The sequence below is a fragment of the Myotis lucifugus genome, unplaced genomic scaffold, assembly GCF_000147115.1.
Source record: "Myotis lucifugus unplaced genomic scaffold, Myoluc2.0 scaffold_6, whole genome shotgun sequence".
In the NCBI taxonomy this organism is placed as follows: Eukaryota; Metazoa; Chordata; class Mammalia; order Chiroptera; family Vespertilionidae; genus Myotis; species Myotis lucifugus.
The window spans coordinates 11,790,631-11,809,005 of record NW_005871054.1 but is presented as its reverse complement, the minus strand read 5'-3'; positions in this window follow the sequence as shown (position 1 = coordinate 11,809,005).

Sequence of the window (18,375 nt, the reverse complement as noted above, 5' to 3'; positions counted from 1 at the left end):
TTTCCCCCCCCACTCAGCACTTAATTTATAAAACAAGAGCAAAATGCAAAAGAAGTATTCAAATAATTGCAAAACAGCGCTGGACAAGCAAAGATGAGCCTCTGCCAAAATTGAGGCATTGATAGACTAGCAGTGCATGCAGAAACTTAAATGCTCATTCATCAGCTAATAAAGGAATGTTTGAATTCAATGTACAATAGGAGGTTTAGGAGTATCCATGTAAGAGGGAGCAAAGAGCAGGATGTATAAAAGTTGAATGTCCCCAAATCAAGAAGAGCCTAAATATACTGAGTATAGAAATGTTTAAGAATAAACACTTGACATAAATGACTGAGTTTTAAGGAGGTATACACAAAGTGGGTTAATTTAAAGTATTAATATGTGGAGGAGAAAAGATAATTTTCCTTCTATCCTTCTAAATTCTTCTGGTTTGTCTAATAATTAAAATAATGAGACCAATTAACAGGAGAAAATGACCAATTATTTATGTCTGTACATATGGGGCCCCATTAGAATATGGAACCCAAGGGCAATTGGGCAGTTGAGGCTTATTTGACATCTTGAGTCAAGGAGAAAGGGTGGATAGTGGTTTGGGACTTCAAAGGAGAGAAAGGCAATTAACATGGAGATAAAAATTAACACACAAATGTTTGATAAACAAATGTTTGTTGGGCCATCTTTAACAATGGGACACAGAGAGAACCTTGCTAGGTTCCTCCCTGTCTATCACACACTAGTTAATATTAAACTATACTATAGTTCCCTTTCTAGATCAAATCCTCTATCTAAATTCTTTCAGGCAGTTAGGGAGAAGGTCAAAGGTTTTTCTGAAGTCATTTCCTGAAATGACTTAAAATAATCAATATCTCAAAAGGCATATTTTTGAGTGGCAAACTGAGCTTCCCCTCAAAGGCATACCTTCCATTAACTGTTCATTGAGAATGAGGAAAATACATCTCTGAAATTACAATATAACTTGTTAAGCACAGGACTCTGCACCTAGTAGGTGCTCAATAAATATTTGCTTTAAGTGATATGCACCAAAGAAAGATTATTTAGTCTACCCAGAACTTCTGAAGAGCTTACTATAATGCCCAGCCCACTGACAAATCACCTCAGTACTACAGTGGATCTGCTAAGACAGAGAGGCTTCTTCCTCATCCAGGTTTTTGGTCCCTCCCTCCTAACCCAGGAGAAAACAGAAGTCAAGCCCTCCTTGTTGAGCATGATTGTTACTATTTCATACTGCTTTTTCAATTAACCTGAAAGATTTTTGTCTTTGTAAAGAAATGCCCCTCCAGCACCAGCCGGTGCTGGTGCAAAGAATCATTTTATTGCAAGAATTGTCAGTTCCATTCACTAAGACTGTAGGAACCCTGTATTGTAAGCACCAATATGTTTGGTGTAGCAGTTCATGTTCTCCGAGCGTATAAGCACTCCTCACTCTCCTTTAATTCAGAGTGGCACTGGACTGCTTCTTCTTAAATAATGTAATAGAAACTGGGTTCTAGAAAAAGGGAAGAGTGACAGAGGCCTTTACAGGCTATATTGTCTGTTATTATTTGGGGTGTTTTCGGTGGGGTGGGTTTTTGGAAGGGGATTATCTTTTAACAAAAAGAAAGAAAGAAGGACTCACCATCACTTATTAGCAAAGCCTAAGACTTAACCTATGGCTCTAGGAAAATTGTGAAAAAGGCAAACTCTAGCAATTGATTTAATCTAATTCTCCTAAGGAAAATGGATAAAGAATATACATTTCATCTGGAGTTAACCATTTATTGAGCAGGAAAGACTTACTCTTCTCTTTAGGAAAATATTATAATGGAGACCAGAGATGAAACTGTTCACTTTACAAAAAAATTTGCCATTGGATTTTTATGTAATGGGGAGGTTTCTGTATAATAAGGGGAGTTGAATTTGATGATCCCAGAGTTGAAGCAGATATACCAGGCATTCAGTATTGAATTGGATTTTTAAGTTTTTAACATTTCAGGAACCCAACCATTATATAAAACTAGAGGCCTGGTGCACGAAATTTGTGCACTTGGGCGGGGGTGGCGCAGGGGGAGGTCTCTCAGCCCGGCCTGTCTGTGCCCTCTTGCAGTCTGGGAGCCCTCAGGAGATGTCTGGCTGATGGCTTAGGCCTGCTCACCCTGGGCCTAAGCCATCAGTCGGACATCCTTAGCACTGACACAGAGGTGGGAGAGGCTCCCGCCACCAGTGCTGCACTGGCCAGCCATGAGCCCAGCTTCTGGTTGAGCGGCACTCCCCCTGTGGGAGCACACTGACCACCAGGGGGCAGCTCCTGCATTGAGCATCTGCCCCCCTGGTGGTCAGTGTGCATCACAGCAACCGGTCATTCCGCCATTCAGTTGATTTGCATATTAGCCTTTTATTATATAGGATAAGATGCTTTTGACCTTCACTTTATGAGTTTGTTGAGAAAACAGAAGAGACAATAGGAAGTACATACCAGACACTGTCCTTATTTTTCCTGGAATCACAATGAGGGCACAAATTTTTTTTTAAAATATATTTTATTGATTTTTTACAGAGAGGAAGGGAGAGAGAGAGTTAGAAACATTGATGAGAGAGAAACATCAATCAGCCGCCTCCTGCACATCTACTGGGGATGTGCCCGCAACCCAGGCACATGCCCTTGACCGGAATCGAACCTGGGACCCTTCAGTCCGCAGGCCGATGCTCTATCCACTGAGCCAAACCAGTTTCGACATGGGCACAAATTTTAAAATTCCACTGGGCAGTATTTGGGGCTAGTCTGTGGCTATGCTGTAGTTTGATAATTTGACTTGCAAATGCCTTGAATTTTCTAAATGCAGTTTTAACATAATATCATCAGTCTCTCCTGGCCCACTAGGCTAGCATAGAGCTAATAATCACAATGCTAATAATGATAATGATGATAGTTAGGGCTCAATAAAGATTTACTCTAAGCCAGGCACTCATCTAAGTACTTTAAAAGCCTTTTCTCCTTAGTCCTTGCAATAACTCTATGAGGCAAGTTTTTGTGTTTTTCTCTTTTTAAATCTCATTTTACTGGTAAGAAAATTGAGGCTTGGACATGTACATAACTTTCTTGTGGCTTCAAAGCTAATAAGTGGTGAAGCAGAATTCACACCCAGAACTTGCATTTTGAATCCAACTCTGCAGTGTGGGCCAAAAATTTATATTCCTGTCCATCTTCCTTGAACTCCCTCTCCTTTATAAAGTAAAATATATGATGAGACGAAATGAATTATTTCTGGGGCAGGATCCCTTCTCTATATATTTATGAGTATTCTCCTCTTTGCTTTGTTCTCTTACTGGTACCAGTTTTCTCTTACTGGAGCAGTTTTCTTTCCTCAAGTTGCAAAGGAGCAGAAACAAAGACTCAAAGCAGAGAAATAAAGATTTGGACACTTAATTTAGAGGGGTGCTCTACTCCCGCAGACTGAAGAGGGGGTTAGTGCTGGAAGACAGAAGACAGGAGACAGAAGGAATACTCAGATGTGAAGAAGGAGTCCAAGAACCAGTATGTGGAGGAGCCTTAGTACCAGGCTCTTCTCTCAGTACCAAGCTCTCCAACCTGTCACCTGTGGCTATGTCACCTACATCCAACAACCAGACCCAGAGTAAGGGACTTGGACACCTTGTGTAAGATGAGGGTATTGAGAGAAGATCAAGGTGAGAGTATACAGAACCAGGTGAGAATTTTCCTGAGGTAGAGCAGTAGTAAATCATTTTATGGAGGCAACGCTAAAACAGTAAAAGCAGGTGGCTCTTTTTAATAAAGCTGTGTCTGAAAGAAAAAAAATACTATGGAAGACTGGTTAGCTTTATCTCAGTCAGGTCTGATTTCACATTATCTCAATCAGAAGTAACTAAAATCATAAAACATGCCCCATTCAGCAAGCTGGAAGGCATTTAAGGAAGGGTAGAGGTAAAAATATTTCCAAAGGCTGATTCCCCTAATAATGAAGGCCCTAGTTGGCCATTAATCCTGACACAGAAACCCAAGGGCTTTTCACAGTTTGGCTCTTCTGTGGGTGAGAACAGAGCAGTTTCTGCAATTGCTATAAGCTTCCCACTGGCAGTAGCTTCAACTGGTTAGGAAGGAGACCATTTCTGTAAATGTGAGGCTTCAGGGTCTCTGAGGATGACTTTTGAGCATTGAAAGGACTACACAAAACTTACTTTATTTTTTAAAATATATATTCAAATTATTAAGGTTATAAAATAAAAAAACCTACTTATTAAACTTTAGTTCAGGTTACAAATTGTAATATTCTGTGTGTTACTCTAGCAAATTTTAATAACTCTGAAGGGTCCTTTAATTATAATGTTTTTATTATCTACAAACTTAGTAAATGAAATGTCTTTAAATATTTCAAATGCATTTATACACAATATATTCTCTTCTCTTTGAAAAGCTATAATTCTGACTAATAAGACTTTCCCCAAACCTTACATTTTATAAATCTAACAATAAATTAAACTTATAACTATCATGAATCTTAAGTTCTTATTAACAAACTTAGGAAAATTTCAACCTAAAATCACAAGTTTAAAAGCATTTTACATTATACCTATAATATGTATTTTATATTTAATATATTTTACATTAGACCCATAGGATGAATCTGTCAGATAGTCTAAAGCCCCCAATTCTTTTTAACATGACTAGGACTAAAGACACCAAAATGTATAGATTATTTCTAATATTTTAATTTGATATAGTTCATATCCTATATAATAAGAGAGGAATATGCTAATTAGCCATTACACCCTGAGGCATAATGACCAAGCGCATCAGGACCAGATCAGGGATCAGCAGGAGGGTGGACCAGCAAGGTACAAGAGGGCTGCAGAGAGCTACGGGAGGGGGCAGGGCAGCAAGCTATGAGGGGGGGAGGGGAGAGGGAGAGGGGGAGCTACAGGACGGGCAGGGCAGCAAGCAAGTGGGAAGCAGAGCGCTACAGGAGAGGGCAGGGCAACAAGCTATGGGGGGGGGGAGCTAAGGGAGGGCGGCAGCGACCTACTGGCGCACGGATTTGTGTGCAGGGCTACTAGTCTATACATAATTATAAATCTCTGTTTCTAACCCACACAGGAAACAAATATGTCATCCTAAACAATTTTGGTCTTTCTTTCCCTGCAGATATTGGAGGAGTTAGTTCATGGACGAGAGATATTGGCTGAGGTTTGAGGGCTGGGGCTCAGGCTCCAGAGCAATTTTTCTCATGGCCCCAACTACCAGTCTGAGCCTGTCTCATAGTCCTATCTCCAGAATTTAGGGACAGGTCTGGCCAAGTTATATATTACATAATTCTCCAATCTACCTGGGAAAGTCTATTGCATTTTGCATTCTTTCAGTTCTTTAGATACTTAAATAACTTCCTGGATTTCATGGAATTCTTTTCATGTGCTTCCTATCTTCTGCAGCCACACCTTAGAAAATAATATCTGATTATCCAGCCGGTGTGGCTCAGTGGTTGAGCGTCAACCCATGAACCAGTAGGTCACAGTATGATTCCTGGTCAGGGCACATGCCCAGGATGCAGGCTCGTTCCCCCATAGGAGGCATGCAGGAGACAGCCGATCAATGATTCTCTCTCATTGATATTTCTACCTCTCTCTCCCTCTCCCTTCTTCTCTCTGAAGTAAATAAAAACATATCGAAAAAAATATATATGATTGAATTCTGGCTCTATCTCAAGGGTTGGTCTGACTGAGTGGTTACAACCACCTTCATGAAAAAAACCAAACCAACAAATGGCCCAAATACAGTATTAGAAGGGCCCCAGCAGGAAAGAGAGGAGTCCAACAGCTGAAGGAAATAGTGTACAATCTGAAAGTTTGTTTAATGTTTGGTAGACATGACAACTAAATATAATATGTGATTCTGGATTGGATACTGAATGGGGGTGGGGGTGAGGGAGAAGTGGTAGAAGGTCAAGATTGGCATAAAGAACATTATTGGGATACTTGGCAAAATTTTAATATAAACTATACATTAGATCAGCGGTTCTCAACCTGTGGGTCGTGACCCCTTTGGCAGTCGAACAACCCTTTCACAGGGGTCGCCTACGACCATCCTGCATATCAGATATTTACATTATGATTCATAACAGTAGCAACATTACAGTTATAAAGTAGCAACGAAAATAATTTTATGGTTGGGTCACAACATGAGGAACTGTATTTAAAGGGCCAGAAGGTTGAGAACCACTGCATTAGATAATAGTATCATTTCAATGTTAAAATTCTTTAATTAGTTACTTTTACTGGGCTTGTGTAAGAGACTATCTTTGCTCTTAGGAAATACACACTGAAGATTTGGAGGCAAAAGAGCATTAATTATGTCTGTAACTCTCAAATGACTCAGGAAAATAAATGTATACAAATGGAGAGTGATGAAGCAAATGTGGCAAAATGTTAACAGTTGCTCAATTTTCCCAATTTGTAGAGCTGACTCGAGGATAAGAGCTAATTTTTATTTGATTCTCCATCATTATCTTAAAGATAACTCTCTTTAGCAGAGTAAGCCAGGCAGAAATATTGGATGAAGTATTAATAATTCAGTCACTTGGACACTAGGCATCAGATAGATTCATTATCTAGAGATTTTCAACTTTGAAAAAAACCTTATAATATCAGAACTCAGCACTTGTAGTGCAGATATAAAATAAGGTTTATTGGGAGCGAACTTACACGGGGAGAAGGAGCAAAACACTCGATCGCCAGGCCCTCATCTATCAATAGAGAGGCTTGCCTACCAAACACCAAGGACAGTTTCCAATACAGAACCTCCCCACCTTACCCCATACCCTATATATTTATAAGGACGAGGGGCAGGGAACATTTATGTGAATGTGTAACAATGATTGCACAAAAGTAGGAATTGATCATCTAAAAATTGCCAGTCACCCATTCCCCAAAGAAAAGTTACTTATTAGACAAATGGTGTTTGTCTCCCTAATGACACAGAGTGTCATTGTCTCAGCAGACATGTCCCTGTTCAGCTCCTCTATTTGAATTAGTGATAGACATGCATTAGCAGGGAGACCCCTTGCTTGTTTTCCCTGGGGCCCTAGGAGATGAGAAGCTGTGCTGAGTGCTGGGCCAGCTCCTGTCAGGCTTTAGGGTCCAGGAGGGGGGAGGGAGCCAATGGCCTGAGGCCCCTCCTCACACCGCCATTTCTGCTGTAGTCAGAGAGCTTCCTGGCTTACTTTTGTGATCAGCAGGTTCTGGAAAGGCTGCAGCAGATGGCTAATTACCATAATGCGCAGAGCTTTTGAGGTTCTTGGGTGCAAACCCAGGCGTGACCAAGCCAAGAGCAGCTGCACCTAACGTGGCATGTGGAGCCAACATTAGGCCTCACCCACAAACCCATTCTGACCTTTCCAATGGGAAGCTGATGGCACAGTTCAGAACAGATGGCCGAGAGAGACACGAGGGAAAAGCCCTCCTGACCAGCTGCAGCGTCCCTTTTCCAGCCTCTTAGCCGAACAGCTCAGAGCTGACATGAAGCTCATTATTCCCATTGTGTCTTTCTCTCATGGTGTTTATTCTCTGGGCAAGCACAAATCCTGAGAGTTCCATTCTTAGCAGTGCTAGTATCTATTGTGGAATTTGGTTTCTAAACTAAATGATGCTTGCAGAATTTTGGATTTGCTGGACAGACCCTGCCTGTTCTCTACCTTTGCCAATCATCTCCCCACAGGTAAACATCAGGACCCCTCACTAGCTGATTTCACTCCCCCCCCCGCCCCCAGGCCATCACTGGAACCCATGCTGAACTGGAAGGGATGTAAGAAGCTCTTGCCCAAACTCAGGCTTTAACATTAGATCACACTAGCAACTTATCTGGTATGACTTTGGATGTTTAGAGCTGAAGAAGAAATATAATATTGTAGCAGAGTAGAACAAAAATGTTAAAATCAGGATTCTTCTTCAAGATGGAATTAAATGTTTGCTTAGGAAAACTCCTTGATGTTAGTGTAGGGTGGGGGCTGGGTAAACATGGTAAAGGAGGCCCATATACTATATGTCTAAAGATTTAAAGTTATAAATTAAGTTAAAAACTATTTTAAAAATGTATTCCACTCTCCTAATTTGACAAATATTCCTTCTTAATAACCTGGAAGGCCAGGCTTGAATTTGGACAATATGGACTCCTCAGAGTTCTGCACCAGAATTTAGTATCCTAGGGAGAGTTGGGGCCCAGTCCCAGTTCCTGCCCCATGAATGAGCCCTTTCTTCCTACCCAAATTCTATCCCAAATAGAGGGACCCTCTGGCACACAGGTGAGGATACACCTGCCTACACAGCCAAGCTTGGAACATACTCCTGCCCACAGCTGACATAGAAACCATATGGCCATAAAGCCTAAAATGTTTACTATCTCATCTGGAAGGTAGGAAGGGGTGGCAAACTCTGGGCAGGTGTGTCTCCTTGGCCAACTAAACACCTCACTCAGACTATAGGTTGGGGATAAGCTCCTCTAATGCACAGTATCCAGAGTGCCTCCCCGCCTCCTGCCTTCCTGGGCATAAGAGCAGTGCTGCTTCTGGAAAGCCTCTCATGGTGAAAAAATATCTCATATCCCGAGGGCATAAGAAATTAATAGGATTTTGAGTGTCAGAGATGAAAGAAGGCAGGGGACTGGGTAATGTGTCAGAGTAGTGAAGAACTTCTAAAAACAGTGATGATACTTTTTTATCATAAATTTTGTGCACTGCTGCAATATAACTCATCACCACCCCAAACCTTCACTAAAGCCTGCTGTACACCCACTGGCCTTATATGACTCAGTAGTGGTGAGTGTTGGTGGCTGAGAAAAGGATGGAAAGAATCAAGGAGAGGGCTGATTCCAAGACTGGGTTTATACTGTCACAGAGGCAGTACATATGAAGTGGCCAAATGATCCTCAAACAACTAATTCTGCAGAAGCTGGAGATGAAAATGAAAATTGATGAGGAACTTGTCCTTGGGACTTTTCCAGAAAATTTGAGGAAGGTGCTGAACTTTAAACAAATTGAGGAATGAGCCAATCTTGTGCAGTTTTAAATGGCAGGGTGACCCTAGTTATATTATAACATACATTTTTATGCCTAGATATTAAAAAGTATGTGTTTCTGAAATATATAACATGTATTTGACATATTTTAAAGTACAAATCCTTTTTAAAATATGTCATTTCTGGTGACCCATCTAATAATCGGATTCCCCCTGTCCAGGGACCTCCCTTGCTCTTTCCAGACCAGGTCCTGCTACCAGATGACCTTTATATCTGCATTAGAGTCATAATTTTACCTTTTCCTGAAAATTATCACCACCCACTTCTGAATTGGAGTGAAGGTTTTTCTTATAGGGAATTTATGTTATCTGCCTCCCACCCCATTGCACATGGAGTCTACAGTTTAACTCCAAATAGCCTGTGTTCAACTCTCACCCCATGTTCCCAGCCTCATTACTCTCGAGTATCTTTCACATTGCTGTGGGATCCTCTATTTCTATAGAGAGCTTCCTTTCTTGCTTTCAGAGTTGGCTAAAAAACTTACTAGTACTTTCCATGTTTGGGTTGGAGAAAAGGGACTTCTGCCATCAGCTCAACTCCCCCCACCCCCATTTTTTGTTAGAAGTCTATTCACTTGTATTTTTTAAATGCTCAGAAATTCCATCTTAAAGAAAAAATATGGAAAAAGCAACTTGCATAAAGCAATACCACTATTTATAGCAGTGCAAAATTGGAAACTATTCAAACATCTAATAATGAGGTAATAGATAACATGACATTTACTCAATGGTATATTTTGCAATCATTTTAAGTGGTAATTATAAAGGCCATTTAACAACATAGGTAAGTGGTGTAATAAAAACAAACATAAACCTAAATTGTTTGTATATAATGGTTACAACTATATAAAAGAAAGATATACAAAAAGAACTAGCTAGAAATATCCAAAAACTATAATTTTAGGGTTATGGGATGTTTGAGTGATTTTTTTAACTTGATATTCCACTTCAAAAACCACTACAATAATTTACTTTAGTTTTAATTAAATTAAGAGAACTAAAACCCTAATTTGAAAGAATATAGGCACCCCTATATAAATTGCAACATTATTTAAAGTAAACCAAGCTATGGGAGCAACCCAAGTGCCTAAAAATAGATGAATGGATAAAAAAGCTGTGGTATATATATACAGTAGAATATTATTTGACCATTAAAAAGAATGAAATCTTAACCGTTTGCGACAGAATGACTGAACCTAGAGGGTATTATGCTAAGTGAAATAACTCAGTCAGAGAAAGACAGACACCATATACTTTCACTTAGATGTGGAATCTAAAGAACAAAATAAATGAACAAACCAAATTGAAACAGACTCACAGATACTCATAGATCTAACAGAAAACAGACTGATGGTTGCCAAGGAGAGGAGAGTTGGGGAACAGGGTGAAAAAGGTGAAGGGATTAAGAAGTAAAAATTAGTAGACTAATTTTAATTTTAGAAGTAAAAATTAGTGACAAAATAGTCACAAAGATATAAAGTATAGCATAGGGAATATAGTCAATAATGTTATAACTTGTATGATGCCAGGTGAGTACTAGGAGTACCTGGGAGAATACTTTTTAAAGTATATGATTCTCATCACTATACTGTACACCTGAAATTAATATAATATAATATTAAATGTAAACTGTAATTGAAAAATAAGATTTAAATTTAAGTGTACTAATAAAATGGCAATAAATACATATCAATCAATTAAAAAAACATTATAACAATGTAATTAAATTGCCTAATTAAAATTTAATTAATTTAGCCCTAGCTGGTTTGGCTCAGTGGGTAGAGCATTGGCCTATAGATTAAGGTTTGATTCCAGTCAAGGGCACACGCCCGGTTGTGAGCTCAATCCCCAGTGGTGGGGGTGCAGGAGGCAGCCGATCAATGATTCTCTCTCATCATTGATGTTTCTATCTCTCTCTCCCTTGCCCTTCCTCTCTGAAATCAATTAAAAATATATTAAAATTTTTAAATTAATTTATTTTTTACAACTATTAAAAGGTTTATAAGGAGAATCAAATTTAGGTCTAGCCTGGCCAGCGTGGCTCAGTGGTTGAGAGTCGATCTATGAACCAGGAGATCATAGTTAGATTCCCAATCAGGGCACATGCCCAGGGTTCGGGCTCGATGCCCAGTGGGGGGCATACAGGAGGCAGCCTATCAATAATTCTCTCTCATCATTGATGTTTCTCTCTCTCCTCCCTTCCTCTCTGAAATCAATAAAAATATATTTTAAAAAAATTTATGTCTGGAGTTTTAGACAAATTTAGAAAAACAGGTTTCACTTATTAATAGATTCACTAATTAAAAGTGTGCACCCCTATAAACATGTTTTTATATAATTTTTAATCATTTTAATAAAAAACATTATTGATGAATTTGCTTACATTAAATCAAAGAAAGTAAATGAATAATGAATTCCAGTTTGGGTATAAATAAAATATTTAAAATTAAAATAATGAAATTTTAATACATCTAATTTTTAAATTTCCAATTTTTTCAACTACTTTAGTGTTCTGGGAAAAATTACCCATTAAAATAAATACATAAGAACTCTGCCTGAGAAGCTCGGGTGGTTGAGTGTCATCCTGTGCACTGAAAGGTTGCCCATTGGATTCCCAGTCAGGGCACATACCTAGGTTGCTGATTTGGTCCCTAGGTTGGACATGTGTGTTTGTGTGTGTTGCAGGGGGGGGGCGGGGAACACAACCAATCAATGTTTCTCTTTCACGTTGATGTCTCTCTCTCTTTATCTCTTTCTCTCTCCCTTCCTCTCTTCTAAAATTCAATAATTAAAATATATTTAAATGCAACATTTAAAAAATCAAAATTAATGCAAAAAATCCCTAATGAGCAAAACATAAAAACATTTTAAAGACAGGATCCAACAGTACTGAGCCTGAGGCAAAAGGAAAAACACGTGTCTGTCTCTATATTAGTTCTTTTTCTAAAAACATTTTTATTGATTTCAGAGAGGAAGGGAGAGGGAGAAAGAGATAGAAACCTCAATGATGAGAGAGAATCATTGATCAGCTGCCTCCTGCACACCCCCTACTGGAGACTGAGCCCGCAACCCAACCATGTACCCTATGACTGGAATCAAACCTGGGACCGTTCAGTCCACAAGCCGCGGCTCTATCCACTGAGCCAAACCAGCTAGGGCTCTATATTAGTTCTTATGTATTTACTTTATGTTATTTATTTATTTTAAAAATTGCTATTTATTTATTTACTTATCTATTTATTTACTCATTCATTCATTCCTCACCCAAGGGTATGTTTTTATTGATTTGAGAGAGAGAAAGAGAGGGAGAGGGAGAGAGAGAGAAACATCAATGTGAGAAAGAAATATTAATAGATTGCCTCCCATACGTGCCCGACTTTGGGAAAGAACCTGAAACCTGGGTACGTACCCTGACCATGAATCAGACCTGCAACATTTCGGTGTGACACTCCAACCAAATGAGTCACATCAGCCAGGGCTCTGCAAGGACTTTTAATATCAAAGCTGTAAGCTCAGAAGCCAAAGCCCAATTCAAAAACCACAAAACTCTTGGAAGTCTTTTGACCCTAAGAAAAAATATGAGTGTTGCTTTCTGTTTAAACCCCAGTAAGGAAAAGCAAGTAAAATGAAGTAGTGATTTCAGTGGATGCTGCTGTTTGGCATCCATTTACACCAATCCCAATTGCAACTCTTTAGGTATCTACTATGCCCCAATCTCTATCCTTGTACTTTGAATTGTGGTCACATGATCCAATCAAAGTAAAAGAAAAAAAAATTAATGCTTTTGCTGAGATTTTGGGGAAACAAAATCTGGCTTTCTTAGGTGGGACTTGAATCTGAGAGAATGTCTTATCTAGAGTTGCTACAACTCTCTTTTTACTTTAAAAGGAGCATGTGGTTGAAATTGAAGCCAACTCAAGAAATAGGATAAAGGAGAAAGTAAGTCTTGGTGACATATTGAGCCCTGCATTGAGCCACCCCCACTGCCAGCATTACATCAGAATTTTTCAGTCATATCAGCTAAAGCCTTCTCTTTTTGCTTTAGTTAGTTTGGGCTGGGTCTTCTATCATTTGTAATCCAAAGAGTTCTAATTGTTATGAGTGGCAAGATTTTGAGTTTCTTAAATAAAATATAAGATTGTTCCAGTTGTAGTATTTCTTTAAACTTTGTTCTGTTTATTTTCTTTTGTTTTGTAAATGTTCAAAATTAAAGAATACTTGATATTCTTTATTTTTGTTATTTTCATTATAAGTTCATAGTTTTAACAAAAAAATAATAAGTGATTAAATCATGTATTAGATTATCAGAGATTCAGCTATTTGCACTTACGGAAAGTCTAATCCACTGACTGACTACCAGGGGTAAGGGGAGATGGGGAGCTTGAGGTAGGCCTAGAACCTGGAACCACCACTCACTGGGTTCTGGTAGCAAAAGGCAATCCAGTTGGATGGATGGCAAATCATAGAACAGGCTCAGGTCAGCCTGAGGGAGGTCCAGCAAGAGATAAAGAATGCGGAGAAGGAACAGGGAAGTAGGGAATAGTTGGAAATCCAGGAAGTTGGCTAGAAAGTTCAGGGTTTATATCAGTGGTGGGATGGGGAGGGTTAAAGAGAGTTTAGAGACAAAACTGGCAACATTAAGGTATGGATCCATTCTTAGAAGGACTGGGATCCTGGGTGGACCAGGTATCAGAGGTAAGGAGACTGGTTACTCCAAAAAGACTAATAGTCCGTCACTTAGGTCAGTCACTGAGCAAAGAAAGATAGGCAGCTGGGAGGCTTGAGGGACACTTGAGGGTCAAATCAGACTTTCTTTTATTTCCTCAAACTGAGGCCAGGGTTGGTCCTGAAGAACCAGCAGGGAGAAGCCTCCTGGTCCAACTATGGGAGGAAAGGAGAAATGTGAGCTGAGAAAACAACCAGGCTCTATCACCATGAGAGCTTTATCCTTTCAAGTTCCACAATTCCTAATCCAAGCTCCTTTTTTGAACTGCCGCTACTGTTGGAAAGGGTAACCCATTAAATCACTCTGTGTGAATGAGTTTATCAAATGTCTTCCTGCCTGTCGGAAAGAACCTAATAAATAGACATAAAGGGTGTGTGGAGAAGGAAAGACACTGAAAGGGAAAACTGCAGGCCCCAGATACAAGTTTATTGACTTCTATTTTGCTGATGGCCAGCTCTGCCTACGGTGTCTTGGCTCCATTCAGGAGTTCAAAGACAGGCTCTGCCCAGCTGAGAGCGGTTGGGCATAGCTGTACTGTATATATAATGCCATGTAATGACTGGTGGGGGTTAATCAAATATAATGCCTAACCCAGATCTATTAAATTTCACCACAAAAGAGGCTTAAATCAGTCTTTTATCAGCTTGATGCTCTGGCCTAAGAAGACTGCTTTTGTTTGCCCATATAAGAGACAATGGGAGAGCCAGGATCAGCCTGCTCTCTAGAGTACAACAAGCAAATTGTCCACAAACAACAGATTATTCAATGCCATGGGAGAGGAAAGGCAGGAGAGGCTGAATGAATCTACAAAAGTTCTCACTGTTAATGGTCATGGCCTGAGTGTTTAAATTCAGGCCACATTCCCGCTGGAGCTTCCAAAATATAGGGAGGACAAGAACAAAAAGACTCCAGTGTGCTCCATGTAAGTCTATCAGCTTTGGCCCTCTGCAGGACATTCTTGTTTGCTGCTGGCTGAAAGGAAAAGGGAAACTGACATTTGGTTCTCTTGCTAAGCAAAGCCCAGATCTTCTGGGGGTTGGATGGGCTTCACCAGCTAGGTATTAAAGTGATGAGTGTAGGTTCTATGCCAAACTGCACCTGGCTCACTGCCCAAGCACCTTTTGGATTATGAAAGAAACGGGAGGGAAAGGAGATAAAAGGTAGTGAAGAGGATGAAAGGTGAGGGGGACCGTCCCTGACCCAAAAGAAAGAATGATATTGAAGCCACCCAATTCAATTTTGTTCTATAAATATTTGACCACTTTCTAGGAGGCACGCTGAAACACATCCATGTACAGAAACAAGCATAAAAATTAAAGACCCACCTTTTCTGCTTGGAATTGGAGAATGTTAAAGTTGGAAGGGTATCAGATCATCTTTATATTGTTATAGTCTTCAAAAGACGGCATAGATTTAAAAATTTCTGAGAAAAACACAGCCCCATCCCATAGGAGTAACCTCAAATTGTGGGATATGATCATTGGGCTATTGTGGGAATGTGTCATGTGTCACTGGGGGAAGAAAGCTTGAGAATTATTGACTGAGTCTGATCCAGGCTTTTACTGGTGAGGAAATGGAAGTGCTAAGAAACAAAGTGGCAGTCCAAGGCCACTTACTAGTAGCTACATAGTAATAGAGAGGGGGTTAGAACTCAGATCTTCCTATGCCTAATTCAGGTCTCAGTCCACAGTACTACAAAGTCTCACCACTGAGGCTTCCTGGAAGATACAAGTCCTGAAGACTTATCAAATTATTGACTATCTTGTATCTAGCTATCCTCATCGACACGCCGTCCACCAAATTTTTGTACCACGCTGGTCTTCACAGTTTAGACTTTGTTTGTAAACCAAGATTTTCTCTTCTGGTCTAGATGGAACTTTGCTTGGGACTGGGAGTCTCTAGCAGTGGTTCTCAACCTTCCTAATGCTGTGACCCTTTAATACAGTTCCTCATGTTGTGGTGACCCCCAACCATAAAATTATTTCTGTTGCTACTTCATAACTGTAATTTTGCTACTGTTATGAATCGTAATGTAAATATCTGATATGCAGGATGTATTTTCATTGTTCTCGACCCACAGGTTGAGAACCGCTGCATGAGGAAGAAGAAAGGATAGCATTAGACTGACAGCAAAGGAGAAAGAGTAAACTTTTCTTCATAGAACTAAACCTGTGGTCCCTCAGCTCCAGATTAACATGAAGGCAGGGGTAGCAGCTGCCTAACTTGGTCTTGCTCAGAACTAAATTCACATATGTTTGGGAACTGATAATGATAGGAGACATTCCTGTGATGAGGTGGGGAGAGATCTGGGAGTGGTTCTATTTATGGAAGGTTTACTGAATGTATGTATCTGAAGATGAAATGAATAGTGCTCTGTCTGGATGGCAACTAAAAGGGGTATGAAAGAGATGGAGAAAGGGACCAGGGAAAAATAAAAGTCATCCTGTGAATTGTGAGGGGTGCCAGCAGTCAGGAGTCTTTCCCCATCCTCATTTGTCATCTGGTGTGGCTGACCCGTGCTTTGCAGTGGTTCAGCTTCCCTAAAGATATTCTGAGCTGTAATTGCAAATTTCCATTTTCAGTTCTTGTCCTCTTCTATTCTGCTCTAGACAATCAATTCAAAATCCTTCCTCAGGCAATGTTCAAAATACCTTTGCAGAGTTGATGAAGGATCTGTGGTGTGGCCCATGTGAATATATCAATTTTTTTCTGCTTATATATAATGGGAGTGGTTATGGCAAAGCAGTTATTAGCTAAATTAGCTCAACAACTGGGAATTGTGGGGCTTGGTGACATACTCCCTTTGATAGTAACTTCTTTATAAATTATATTAATTATGACTTTGTCTTACACTACAGCAATGGGACTGGAAGCTTTCCATTTTCTTTCAGGCTTCAATAGTAATGCTGCCTTGGGTTCTTTATGTTCCTAACAATTAAGTGCTATCCTAAAACATAAACACAATTTCCTCTTTCAAAAATCATTATGCAAGGAGTGTCATGTGAAAGCTGCTGTTACTTAAAATATAATCTTGTAAAAAAAATAAAGGGGAGCTCTCCTATTCATAAGACTAGCAAGGAGCTGTTATTTAAAATCTTAATAAGGAAAACTGTGCTGTCCATTCTGTTTCCCCACCCCCCACCCCCTACCCCCAAAGAAAAGAAAAAGAATCCTTTCCTTTGGGATATTTTTAACTGCAGGGGAAGAAAATAAACACATCAACCAAACAACCAATATTTTGATTGTTTTGACTGTGGTTGTTAAAATACAGTCTATAGAAGAAAATAGAAATAAAAGGAATTATCACATGTACTTCTCCCACACAATGATCAGCAAGCTTGTCAGGGTTTACCCTGCAACTGCAGCTCTAAGATCTCTTCTCTTTACCTCAGCCTGTCAGGATGGGTCTTCCTCTCTACAAAAAACAGCTTTACCTTGGGAGGCAGGCTGACTTGGTTTAAGTCTATTACATTGAACCACATGAAATTACTGTTTGCATACACCAAAGATGGCCAAATATTGGCAATTTGATGTGGGTCAACCTAATATTATCTTTTCATTGTGAGTCAATCTTGAGGTTATTGTGGGGATTATGGATAATCTATTGTAAGTGCCTTACTTACTCCCTGACACTTAGTATATCGACAATAAATGGTGACTAATGTGAATTATAAGAGGCAGCAGTGACATTTCATTTCAGATCAGTTCAATAAGCCTATTTGAGACTCTCCTCTTCATCCCAGGTGCTGCTTTTGTATTGCAAGTACCTGGGTGAAGCAGGTCTCAGTTCAGTGGGGTGGATAGCTCCTAGGACCTAGGTGGCATGAAGCCTGCAGGAATCTGGCAGTATACCCATGGTACAGGGCAGCATGGAGGAGCAGCTTTCAGGGATGTGGGGGATGAGGGCAGTCTTTCCTCAGGAGAGATGCCTCATGAGGGTGCTGAAGAACAGACAGCTTAGTGGGGAGTGCTCCAGACTGGGTGTTCAGAGAACCTCAGGCTTTTAGTGAAGAGAAAGAGAGAGAGAGAGAGAGAGAGAGAGAGAGAGAGAGAGAGAGAGAGAGAGAGAAAGAAGAAAGAAAGAAATAAAGAAAGAAAGAAAGAAAGAAAGAAAGAAAGAAAGAAAGAAAGAAAGAAAGAAAGAAAGAAAGAAAGGGAGAAAGAACAAGGACCCATGGAATAGAGTTAAGTTTTATGGGACCTGGAACTTTTGCAACTTGAGGGGCTCTTTTTATAAAACTGAATACAAAATGACCATATAAACACACCTCTAGCAACTTCCCAGGAACAGAAGTTGGGGAGCCTTGACATTTCAGCTTCAGAATCTTCCCAAAACATCTGCCCTTGGCAAGGCTACACTGTAAGGGGCCTTGTTAAAGAGCAGGGGGCAGACAATGGGCAGCTACTGAAGGATCTTAAGCAGGAAAATGACATAATCAGATTTGCCTTTTAGAAAACGCACCCTGAGGGTTGTCTAGAAGATGGATCAGAGGAACTTGTGTTAGACAGCTAAAAAAATTAGGAAGCTATTTTAATGATCCAGAGAGCCAAGAGTCTGAACATGGCAGAAT